Raw genomic sequence first — 12,816 nt, forward strand, 5'->3', positions numbered from 1 at the left:
ATTTTCATCACAATCATCACATAACAGGCCCCTTGCAAAATACCTAAGGTATGCTTCCCTCTCACTGTTCTCTTTGGATTGTTTCAGAAGAAACAGGCATTTCAAAACCAGCTTTTCTGGGGTTTTGCTGTTAATAAGTCCAGATATAGTTTCAAGTTTCGGTTTGCTAGCTGGCAGGCTCTTATTCATCATGGCATCTTAGCCAATGTCCGTGACCTGGAAAATTTGTGAAGATGTTAAAAAAATAGATATTTTTCAAAAATGATCAGAATTAGGGTGGGAATTGTGTCTACCAATTGTATTACATTCTCATATGTGCTTAGTACAATATTCTGCACACAATTAATTGAAAAATCAGGTTGAGCTAAAATGAGCATGCCCTGATCTGGGATAACAAGATTTTCCTCAGGAGAAATTGGGAAGCAGGGTGGCCTATTGGATTCAGAGCAATGGCTTGAGAAACAGAAGGACTTGGCTTCCAATCCTGGCTTCACCACTTGTCTGCTGTGTGACCCTGAGTAAGTCATTTAACTTCTCTGTGCCTCAGTTCTCTCATCTGTCAAACGGGGATTAAGACGGTGAGCCCCATGTGGGACATTAACCTTGTCCACTGTGATTAGCCTGTTTTTACTCCAGAGTTTAGTACAGTGTCTGGCACATAGTAAGTGCTTAACAAATACCATTTTTAAAAAAATCCATGAAAAGAATGGCTAACAGCTTTAACTTCTCAAAAGTACTGAGCTTAGCCCTTGAGAAAACATTATTTTCAGCGGGGACTGCTCCGGCTAAAATGCTGGCCTTGACAACCTGTGTTTTGGATAAAATGTTATTGCTGACGTGCTTGAGTAGGGACTGGGGGACAGGTGGGATGGGAGATGGTCTTAGAAGTCTTCCTCCTAAGTGGAGATGTGCAAATAGACTCAGGCACCTGTGGGAGAGTCAGGTTTGCTCAGTTTTCTAGCCCATTGTCCCTTTGTTCTGTAATTAGAGCCAAATGTTCCCTTTCTTGGATTCCTCTGGCCATGAAATGTGATCCCGGACTCAGTAAAGGACAGGCCCTCCCCTCTCACTTTCTTACTTCTGGCCTCTGCCACTGACACTGCCCATGAAACTGTAAAATCGTTTGTAAACCAGGCATTGACTTGGGCTCAGCTATTCGGCCCCTTTCTGCCACAATGGCTGGGATGGCTTTGCCTGGTGTTTACCAGTGATTTTTTTCATCTTTCCAGCTTGTTGTCATAGAGTCTGGGGCTCTTGAATGGAAATTTAATGAGGCAACCCCTCTAAAATGGCATATTCATAGCAATGGGACCTAGTGGAAAGAGCATGGGTCTGGGAGTCACAGGACCTAGTTTCTAATCCCAGTTGTTTGCTGTGAGACTTTGGGAAAGTTTCCTAACCTTTCTGTGCCTTGGTTTCATCATCTGCAAAATGGGGATTAAATATCTGCTCTCCCCCTTATGTAGACTGTGAGCTGTATGTGGGGCAATCACTTTAACTAACCTGATTATCTTGAATCTCTCCACTGAGTAACACAATAGTTGGCAGATTATAAGCACTAAAAAAATTGTATTATTGTTGTTATTATTATTAGTCCCAATTCCCTCTCACCTCATCAATTATCTACAAGCTTTCATTATCAGGCTAACTCTCCTTAGCGTTGCCCTTGGTTTATCCTGTTTTTTGAACATTTAGGTCCTAGGCCTGGAACTGCCTAGACCAAAGGCAGATCCCACACAGATTGGCCGCCAACATTTATTTGGCAGCAGCACGAGCGGAACCTTCCCTGAAAAATCCTGAAACCTCGGCGTGGCCCATAGGACAACCGCAAGATGCTTGAAAAGGCTTTTTTATTTCTGGTTGATGGCTCCAAGACTCCATCCCTGCCAATGGACCAAAAAACAGAATTTTATTTCTTTTTAATTGGTCAGATCCAGCTGAACAGATAAATTCAAAAGATCTCCCAACCCACAATTGTACATTGGCCTCACCCACATTTCCCCAAAGCTATATTTCCTTCCCTTTAGCCTTCCCCCTCTCCCATGGTTCCCCATATAACAAGGGTAAGAAAACACAAGCATCTGCCAGCACCAATTAGGCTCAAAAGTCTCCCACAAACATCAATCCCACAAAAACCTAAATTGTAGGAGTATGGGGAGGTGGGGACTTGAATAATTTCTTCTAGGCCTGTTGTTGTTACAGTAGTTCTAGATTTGGGGTGATTTGCGTGTTGTATATACTAGGTCACTTGCCAACTGAATAACAAATAATCATGGAACTCTCCCCAAACTACTTTCCATATCACCTTGGTGTGTCAAAGAAAACATCTCAAAAGACATTAAACTACCAAAAGTCATTTGGTCCAGAGGAATATCAGCCATTCTACCAGGGATGCAACAAGGTCAATCGGAGGTTATGGCAAAGGCCAATGTGGTAAAGGCCACAGGCTAAATGACTGAAAGAGCTAACTAATCTCAAGCTAATTTGCAGCTCTAATGTTTTTCTCCTATGCTAGGCAGTGTTTCAAAGAATGCTGATTCTCCCTAGGGACCTGTGAATTACTTTCAAGCCTTCTCTGGAACTGGTTGGGAAAGGTAAAAGGAGTGAAGAGAGTGAGTCTTTGATTTCAAGTACAGCTTTGGAAAATGTTAGTTCAGGAGATTTTCTGGCACTAAAGTTGAGATTTTCACAAAAGTTAGATATAAAAATGATGGGCCTGAGAGTCAGAATTCTAATTCTAGTTCTAATTCTGACTCTGCCACTTCTCTATGACCTTGGGCAAGTCACTTTTTTACTCCTGAGTTCCCTCTTCAAAAAATGGGGTTTCAATACCTATTCCCCCACCTAGACTGTAAGCCCCTTGTGGAACCTGATTATCTTGTATCTATCCCAGTGCTTAGTATAGTGCTTAGCATATACTAAGCACTTGACAAATACCACGGTTTTCATTATTAATAATGATGATAATAATAATAATAAAGTATGAATGAATCTGAAGTTTTTCCTGGGGTGTTACTTGCTCTACCCAGTCTCTTATTTGTCCTTCCACTGCTTCCCCTCTAGACTGTAAGCTTATTATGGGCAGGGAATATGTTTGTTATATTGTTGTGTAGTACTCTGCCAAGCACTTAGTAGTGTGTCCTGCATATGGTAAGTGCTCAATAAATAGGATTGACTGACTGATATGGGGGATAAAACATGAGAAAGGGACACAGGCACACTGTCCTCACAGAGGGTGAGGAGGAATAAGAGATGGGCACCTCAGAGATATACTACTGCCATGAGCAGAATGCGGCATTTGGAGTACCAAACTTGTAATAAGAATTCAATGGAAAACCGAGCATAGAGAAATCACATAAATATTCAAAGCCTGCAATATATTTAGAATGCAAAACCCAAAACTTGTGGCTTGGGAGAACCAGTCTCGTGTGACTCTTAAAATTCTTTTCCACTTTCCCACTCCTCAATGCCTCCCCCACCCCCCATCCTGGAGAGAGGGGAGAAACTATTGTGTAGAAGTTGATCATCAGTAATGCCTGATGAGGCTTCAGAGATTCAGTCCTAAGGAAGCTTCTCCAGTCACCGCTTCCTGACATCTTGAGGATGTCTCTATTTTCAGTGATATTGCTGCCTATTTCTGCTTCTATTTAAGTGAGTTGCTAGGGCTGTTGTATTCCCTTTGGTAGGTTGAGGTGTGTCATGCTGGGCTCTGAATGATCCTACCATCAATATCAGAAGCCAAATGGGCCTGTACCTAATGTGAGTAAAGACAATAGATTCACTTTTGCAATGTGCTTTATCCCTGCTCACTTACTCGCTTGTTGTACTTCATGACCCGATGAGAATATGAATGATAGGAATAAGAGGGTACAAGTGGCATTTCACAAGCAACTAGCACTTTAATAAATTTACCTGTGCAGGTCCTCAGTCCTCAAGCCTCAGGACTGAGGATTATCCATTGTTCCCAATAGGAATCTCCATTATTAGCATCATTATCATCATGGGAATAGTGTATCCATGTGGCCTCCTGCTCTGTTGCATGAGAATCTTGGGACATTTACTGGAGGATCCCATAACAGTGTTTTAAATAAATTTGGAGTTTGGCTTTGGCTGATGATCCACCAGAGGCCCGTTCAGGTTGGATAGCTAATAATGATAATTGAGGAACTTATTAAGGGTGTGCAAAGTCCTGGCATAGATACAATTAGATCAGATGCATGGAGTTCATGGTCTAAGTAGCTATTCCATTTTGTTAGCTTTCTTCCTCTAGACTGTAATCTCACTGTGGACAGGGAATGTGTCTTCCAACTAAGTTGCATTCTACTCTCCCCAGTGTTTGGTACACTGTTCAGCACACAGGAAACACTCAATAAATACCATTGACTGATTATTCTGCCTTCTGATTGATTTATAATAATAATAATAATGTTGGTATTTGTTAAGTGCTTACTATGTGCCAAGCATTGTTCTAAGTGCTGGGGTAGATATAAGGTAATCAGGTTGTCTCACATAGGGCTCACAGTCTTAATGCCCATTTTACAGATGAGGTAACTGAGGCACAGAGATGTTAAGTGACTTGCCCAAAGTCACACAGCTGACAGGCAGAGCTGGGATTCAAACCCATAACCTCTGACTCCCAAGTCTGTGCTCTTGCCACTAACTTTATGGATGTGGAGGTCCCGAGGTCTTAAAATCAACCTTGCCAACTATTTCTAGAAGAATAATATTGATGCTTTGATACTTTTCTCTACTCAAAAATGTGTTCATGCCATCAGAAGACTGTCTATTACTTTGTCTGGCCTGCATATGTGCTGAAACATGAGTCACGTGGTATCTTGAAGACCCCCTGGACTTCAAAAAATATTATGCATTTTACTGGTCTCAGTATTGTTTCAATTTTCTTGTGCAGTTTGTATGTTGTCTTCACTCCATGTTTCCACTGAAGATTGCCAACCCGGTAGTGATTGTTCTCACATGTGGGTGACATGCTGCTACTTAAAGCTTGAGCATGTCAGATACATTCCTGGGGAGGGTGAGGGTGTTCTTTCATGGCCTTAGTGAAGGCACAGCAGTGGGGAACACTAGTCACAGCAGTGAGCAGGCTAGCAAACATCTTGTAATATCCATAATCTGTCATGCTATTATTTCCTAAAACTTTAGAATCTAGCCTGCTACCCTCTTGCAATACTTCATTCCCAATCCAGAAAGTGAAGGGCAGGGCTGAAAGGCAGAAAGCAAGGAGCAGGAAAGGGGAGAAATGTTTTTTTTTTCCTCTGGCTTTTAATCAAACTCCATGTCCCCTCAGGGCAAGTCTGAATTGATTCCTTTTTAAAGTGCATTCAGTGGCTCCATGAGATAGATGCAGAACTATCGATTGCCAGATCATGAACAATTCCCTCTTCTGGGGAAAATTTTAAATGTGTGGAAGAGGTGGGGAATGGCAAAGGGGGTGGGGAAGGAATCAGAGAAAGGAAAAAAGAAAGAACTGCATGGTCTAATGAAAAGAAATGTAGGTTACAGTCACAATTTTGACAATCTCCTGCTGTGTGACCTAGGGCAAGTCACTTAACCTCTCTGTGCCTCAGCTTCTTCATGTATAAAATGTGGATCATACTTCCTGCCTCTTCCTACCTCCCAGAGGTACTGTGAAGATCAAATAATGAAATAATTGATATGAATGTACATTTGAAAAAATACAAATGCTCTAAAACTTGAAGGTATTATTACCATGATAATTCAAAAATCAATTCTCCATTCACCAATAACTACTCCAGGATGGTTTTGTTTTAAAATTATTTTTGTATTTGCTAAGTGCTTATTATATGCCAAGCATTAGGATAGATACATTGCAATCAGATCAGACACAGTCCCTTTCCGACACAGACTCATAGTCTAAGCATGAGGGAAAAAGAGATATTTAATACCTATTTCACAGATATGGGAACTGAGATTTAGAGAAGTGAAGTGACTTGACCAAGGTCACAGAGCAGGCAAGAGAGTAGAGATTAGTATCCAGATAGCCTACTGTCTAGTCCTATTCTGTTTTCACTAGGCCAGACTGCTTCTCCTCACCACTTTACTTAAGAACTGATTTTAGCTTCCCCCTCTCCTTCTATATCATTTGGATGGAAAAATCTCAATGAACGAGGTATGTATTGGGGAAGCTTTGAATCAATAAAAATTTAAATAGTAATAATAACAATAATAATAATAGCATTTGTTACAGGCTTATGTACCAAGCTCTCGCTCTAGACTGTAAGTTCATTGTGGGCAGGGAACAAGACTACCGATTCTATTTATTGCTATTGTTCTTGTCTGTCTGTTTCCCCCGATTAGACTGTAAGCCCGTCAAAGGGCAGGGACTGTCTCTGTTACCGATTTGTACATTCCAAGCGTTTAGTACAGTGCTCTGCACATAGTAAGCACTCAATAAATACTATTGAATGAATGAATGAATGAATAATACTCTCCCAGGCACTTAGTACAGTGCTCTATACACAGTAAGTGCTCAATAAATATGATTGATTGATGAGCTTTGGTTAAACACTGGGGCAGATACAAGATAATAATCAGATTGGACATCTTCTCTGACCACATGGGGCTCATTATCCAAAGTTCCTTGCATTTCTGTGTTTCTATGCTTCCAAACCTCCATGTATTTGACCCTTTTCATGGGCAAACAAGTGCATACCATTCCCATTCTGTATTCCTAAATCCTCCAACTTAGAACACAGAAATCTCTATCTGGAGTGGCTCCCGGCTTTAATGGTTTCTCTAAAGCCTCAGGCTCAGACACTGCCCTGAACCAGCTGAGGGAGTTGTTTCCCATACCTTGCCCCTCAGTGAAATCAAGAAAGGAGCCAGGTCTAAAAAGGAGTGAGGAATCAAACCGGAGAGCCTTGCTGATGTGTGCTGTGTATCGCCTCCTCTTATGTACTATTAATACAGCGGGCAGTTCAATCGAAAAGGAAATGAGAACGATGCATGGTACACCGTATGAGGGCTGTGCGGCCATTACAGTCAATCTTGTCAGCTCTCATAGGCTTCAAAGACCTGACACTTTTAACTCAGTCAGTTTTTCTTCATAAGTGGCATTTACCAAAATAAAAAGAGGAAATGAAATGATATCAACAACTTCAGTGTAATGCCACTGGGCTGGTTTATCCTCCCAGCCATATTTGTAGGTAGATTCATTTTTTGGCCTTGAAGCTTTCTGACTATTCCTCTTTAAAACAAAAAAAAAGTGAAGATATACAAAATGGGAAAAAGTAAGCTCCCTTTAGACTGTAAGCTCACTGGGGGCAGGGAATGTATCTGTTTATTGTTGCATCATATTCTCCCAAGCACCTAGTTCAGTGCTCTGCATACAGTAAGCACTCAATAAATACAATTGAATGAATGAATAAGTTATGATTGAAATTACCTTTTAAAATGGCTTCCAAATGATAGGGGATCCTATCTTAACCTAGGGGGTGCAAAACACTGTTGGAGAAGGAAAGATGAAATTATTTCTTTGTTTGTTTTAACTCTGACTCTCCTAGTTTTTGTGGGTTTGAAAGACCTTTACTGTTATTTTAACTTGGGTTTTTTTTGTGGTTTATATATGATAAAGGAGTTATTACACAGTGATCCTTGTAAGTTTAGGTCAGCTGTGGCAATCAATCAGTGGACACTTTGCCTTTGGCAGCACATGCTTCCATAAAAAAAAAAATTGTCTGGCATATGCAAGTTAGTTAGTAATGACAGAGTAACCTCTATGTCAAGTAATATACTTGATAAATTTTGCATGTGCTGTTGACTGACAGCAGCCTCAGCTTCCTGTCTAATAGCATACACAAGCTTCAAAGAGTACAGAAACTCCTTTCTTCTCTCCCAAACTAAGATCGGTCAAATCTAATGCAGTAGATCTGCCGAAGGACTTAGCAAAGCCTCAGGAGAAAGGCTATTTTCAAAGGCTCGAGACACAGCTTGTCAAGCACAGTTCCTCTGACAAAAGCGGGCAATCCCTGAATCTTGGAGTGGGTGGGCATCTCCAGCGAAGGGACAGTCATGGTCAAATCCAGAGAGACTGACCCCAATCAGATACAAATCTAATTCACACTCCCGCTGATCAGTAACCCTTATCTTCTAGGATCTGGAGGGCCAGAGCGGTAGCCTTTGTTTAGTCTGTTTGGATGAGGTAATTGTTTGCAGCTGGAGTCCCGGACAACGTTTCCTTTCTTGCTTGGGTTCACCATTAAGGTAGCGCCCCAGTTCTAGAGACTTTTCCTTCCCAGCCATTTTCATTGTGAATGAAGTTTCCAAGCTTGTCCTTCTTTGGAACCGGGGATTCCTGGGGTCAGATTCCTTCGTGACAAAAATAGAAGAAACCATCCAGGGGTAATCGACTGAGTAATTTGTTGGAAAATGTTTGGGAAGAAGCAAACCTAACAGAATCACTGAATGCAGAGAGTTGCTCTTGTTTTTGTTGGTTTTTTTCAATGGTATTTGTTAAGTGCTTACTCTGTGCCAAGCACGGTACTAAGTGCTGGGGTAGATACAAAATAAATCGGGTTAGATACAGTCCCTGTCTCACATGGGGCTCACAAGGAGAACAGGCATTGCTCTTCAACACAAGCACCCTTCATTTCTATAGTGAACTTGTCCTGTCAATCAAAGCTATTCTGTTATCAGATCTACGCAAAGTATTACTGCCTTTCGGGCACCTCGGGGAAAAGTTTATCTTATGGGCATCCTAATGGGAGTTCTGAATATAGAGCCATGGGAGAAGTGATAGAAGTTACAAATAGAGATGACTTTTAACTATTAAGTTCTGAGCTTTGAAAAATAATGAACACATGGTTGTGATGTATTAACAAGAGAAATGATGGGGCTTAACCATTTGATATGGAGAAGTAAAACAAATGTATGTCTCCAACTTTTCTTCTCAGATGCAATCGGTTGCCAAGTCCAGCTACTTGCTCTTCATAACATTGCTAAAATCTCCTCATTTCTCTTTGTCTCTGGTGCAAATCCTTCCCTAGATTACTTCTTTTTTGCTGCCCTCTTAATCTCCGGCCTTTGTCTCTCCACTCCAAATAATAAAATAATGGTATTTGTCAAGTACTTACTATGTGCCAGGCACTGTTCTAAACATTGGGGGGATACAAGCAAATCAGGGTGGATATAGTCCCTGTCCCGTGTGGAGCTCACAATCTCAATCCCCATTTTACAGAAGAGGTAACTGAGGCCCGGAGAAGTGAAGTGACTTACCCAGGGTCACACAGAAGACAAATGGCAGAGTCTGGATTAGAACCCATGACCTTCTGACTCCCAGGTCTGTGCCAGCCACTATGCCATGCTGCTTCTCCAAAGCAATCTATACAAACTGTGGTCAAACAATCAACCAGTGGTACTTACTTATTGAGCACTTGTTAAAAGTACTCTACTTAGTGCTTCTGAAAAGTATAATATAATAAAGTTGGTGGATGCACACTACAGCTAAAAAAACCACTTTCCTCTGCCTTAGTGCAATCATGACCCTCCAGTCCTAAAAGCCATTCAGTGCTTCCTCATCCCTTTCCAGATCACATGTTTAAATTCATCCATTAGACCGCAACCTCCTTTAGGACATATACTGAGTCAACCTTACTCACCCAAGCAGCTTTAATATGGTGCTTGCACAGAATAAGCATTCAATCAACACCTTTGATTGACTGATTCTGACTGTGCCTCTCAAACTTCTCTGCTTTCTGATTCCTCCTCATTTTCCTGTTCATTATATCTCTTCCTTATATCTCTAACTTCGAGAGAAGCAGCATGTCACAGTGGAAAGAGCCCGGGCTTGGGAGTCAGAGGTCATGGGTTCGAATCCCAGCTCTGCCGCTTGCCAGCTGTGTGACTTTGGGCAAATCACTTAACTTCTCTGGGCCTCAGTTACATCATCTGTAAAATGGGGATTAAAACTGTGAGCCCCACGTGGGACAACCTGATCACCTTGTATCCCCCAGCGCTTAGAACAGTGCTTTGCATGTAGTAAGCGCTTAACAAATACCATTTATTATTTATTTATTTTTACCTGACCTCATCAATCCAGTCAACCTTCCTTCCTGCTGCAACTGCTGATTAAGCCATTCATAATAATAATAATAATGTTGATATTTGTTAATCACTTACTATGTGCAGAGCACTGTTCTAAGTGCTGGGGTAGATACAGGGTAATCAGTTTGTCCCATATGAGGCTCACAGTTAATCCCCATTTTACAGATGAGGTAACTGAAGCACAGAGAAGTGAAGTGACTTGCCCACAGTCACACCGCTGACAGGTGGTGGAGCTGGGATTTGAACCCATGACCTCTAACTCCCAAACCCGGGCTTTTTCCACTGAGCCATGCTGCTTCTCTTCATTACTAGGAATTTTTCCTCTCAAGGCCTAGGAGTGAAACTGAAATGAGAATATACTGATGGCAGAGCTTCAAGTGTACAATCTCAATCACTCTCCCAAGGACTTAACACAGTGCTCAGCACACAGATGGTGTTCAATAAATACTGTTGATCAACTGACCATGCAGAAGAAAGTGGGGGCTTTGTAATACCACCACTGTTGTAAAAACAACAAGATAAGTCCTTCTGATAATAATTATGATATTACTTATCAGTGCCAGGCACTGTACTAAGAGCCAGGGTGGAAGCAGCGTGGCTCAGTGGAAAGAGCATGGGCTTTGGAGTCAGAGGTCATGGGTTCGAATCCCGGCTCAGCCACTTGTCAGCTGTGTGACTTTGGGCAAGTCACTTAACTTCTCAGTGCCTCAGTTACCTCATCTGTAAAATGGGGATTAAGACTGTGAGCCCCACGTGGGACAACCTGATTCCCCTGTGTCTACCCCAGCGCTTAGAACAGTGCTCGGCACATAGTAAGCACTTAACAAATACCAACATTATTATTATTATTACACAAGCAAATCGAGTTGGATGTGGTGAAAGTAATCCACTTAATATACTGATCAATCGGTCAGTGGAATTTGTTGAGTGTTTACTGTATACAGAGCTCTGTACTAAGCACTTGGGAAAGAGTTGGTAGCCTCAATCTGTGACCTCAAGGAGTTTACAGTCTACAGAGGGAGACGGCCATTATCGGGGAACATGTCTAGTAACTCTGTTGTATTGTATCCTCTCAAGTGCTTAGTAGAGTTCTCTACACATGGTAAGTGCTCAATAAATACCATTTATTGATTGAAATAAATCACAGCCAATCACTCATGAGGCAGCAGTGGTGCTTGGTGACACTCTGGTACTCTGAGCCATCCTATTTAGGGGCACGTTGCTCAATCCAATGTGGGAGAGGGCCCAGACAAATACATGGCAAGTTCTGTTTTAACATGTATTTTACTACTCAATTCGGAAATAATGAGAGGGAAGTCGCTGCTGAAAGTGAAACAAAATTCTAACCCACGATAACAAGTGAGAGGATCGAGTCAGCCATGATAGATGGGTTGGGCATGCAGCTCAAGACCTTGGCATGGAGGAATCAGGAGAGTTGGGCCAGTGGGGACTGCCACTCCTTCTTCCAGGGAATAGTAATAATAATAATAATGGTATTTGTTAAGCATTTACTATGTGCAAGGCACTATACTGAGTGCAGGGGTGGACACAAGCAGATTGGGATGGACACAGTCCCTGTCCCATGTGGGGCTCAAAGTCTCCATCCCCATTTTACAGATGAGGTAACTGAGACCCAGAGAAGTGAAGCAACTTGCTCAAGGTCACACAGCAGATAACCCGGCTAGACTACTGTGTCAGCCTTCTCTCTGACCTCCCTTCCTCCTCTCTCGCCCCGCTCCGGTCTATTCTTCACTCCGCTGCCCGGCTCATCTTCCTGCAGAAACGATCTGGGCCTGTCACTCCCCTTCTTAAACAACTCCAGTGGTTGCCTATCGACCTCCGCTCCAAACAAAAACTCCTCACTCTAGGCTTCAAGGCTCTCCATCACCTTGCCCCTTCCTACCTCTCCTCCCTTCTCTCTTTCTACTGCCCACCCCGCACGCTCCGCTCCTCTGCCGCCCACCTCCTCACCGTCCCTCGGTCTCGCCTATCCCGCCGTCGACCCCTGGGTCACGTCCTCCTGCGGTCCTGGAACGCCCTCCCTCCTCACCTCCGCCAAACTGATTCTCTTTCCCTCTTCAAAACCTTACTTAAAAATCACCTCCTCCAAGAGGCGTTCCCAGACTGAGCTCCTCTTCCCCCTCTACTCCCTCTGCCATCCCCCCTTTACCTCTCCTCAGCTTAAGCCTCATTTTCCCCTTTTCCCTCTGCTCCTCCACCTCTCCCTTCCCATCCCCACAGCACTGTACTCGTCCGCTCAACTGTATATATTTTCGTTACCCTATTTATTTTGTTAATGAATTGTACATCGCCTTGATTCTATTTAGTTGCCATTGTTTTTACGAGATGTTCTTCCCCTTGATGCTGTTTAGTGCCATTGTTCTTGTCTGTCCGTCTCCCCCGATTAGACTGTAAGCCCGTCAAACGGCAGGGACTGTCTCTATCTGTTGCCGACTTGTTCATCCCAAGCGCTTAGTACAGTGCTCTGCACATAGTAAGCGCTCAATAAATACTATTGAATGAATGAAGTGGCAGAGCCAGGTGCTGCTTCTCAAGGGAACACTTGGTCTGGAACTTTTCTTTATACCAGAGCCAAGTTCTCTACGAGTCCAGCTTACTTCCAACACTGCAGTCTTCCCAGAACATGAGTCTGTCTTAATGAACACAATTCACAAGTTGGTGCAAGTAGATTTGCTGTAGTAAGAAATAATAATAATGATGGCATTTGTTAAGCGC

This window comes from Ornithorhynchus anatinus, chromosome 2 (assembly GCF_004115215.2).
Source record: "Ornithorhynchus anatinus isolate Pmale09 chromosome 2, mOrnAna1.pri.v4, whole genome shotgun sequence".
NCBI lineage: Eukaryota > Metazoa > Chordata > Mammalia > Monotremata > Ornithorhynchidae > Ornithorhynchus > Ornithorhynchus anatinus.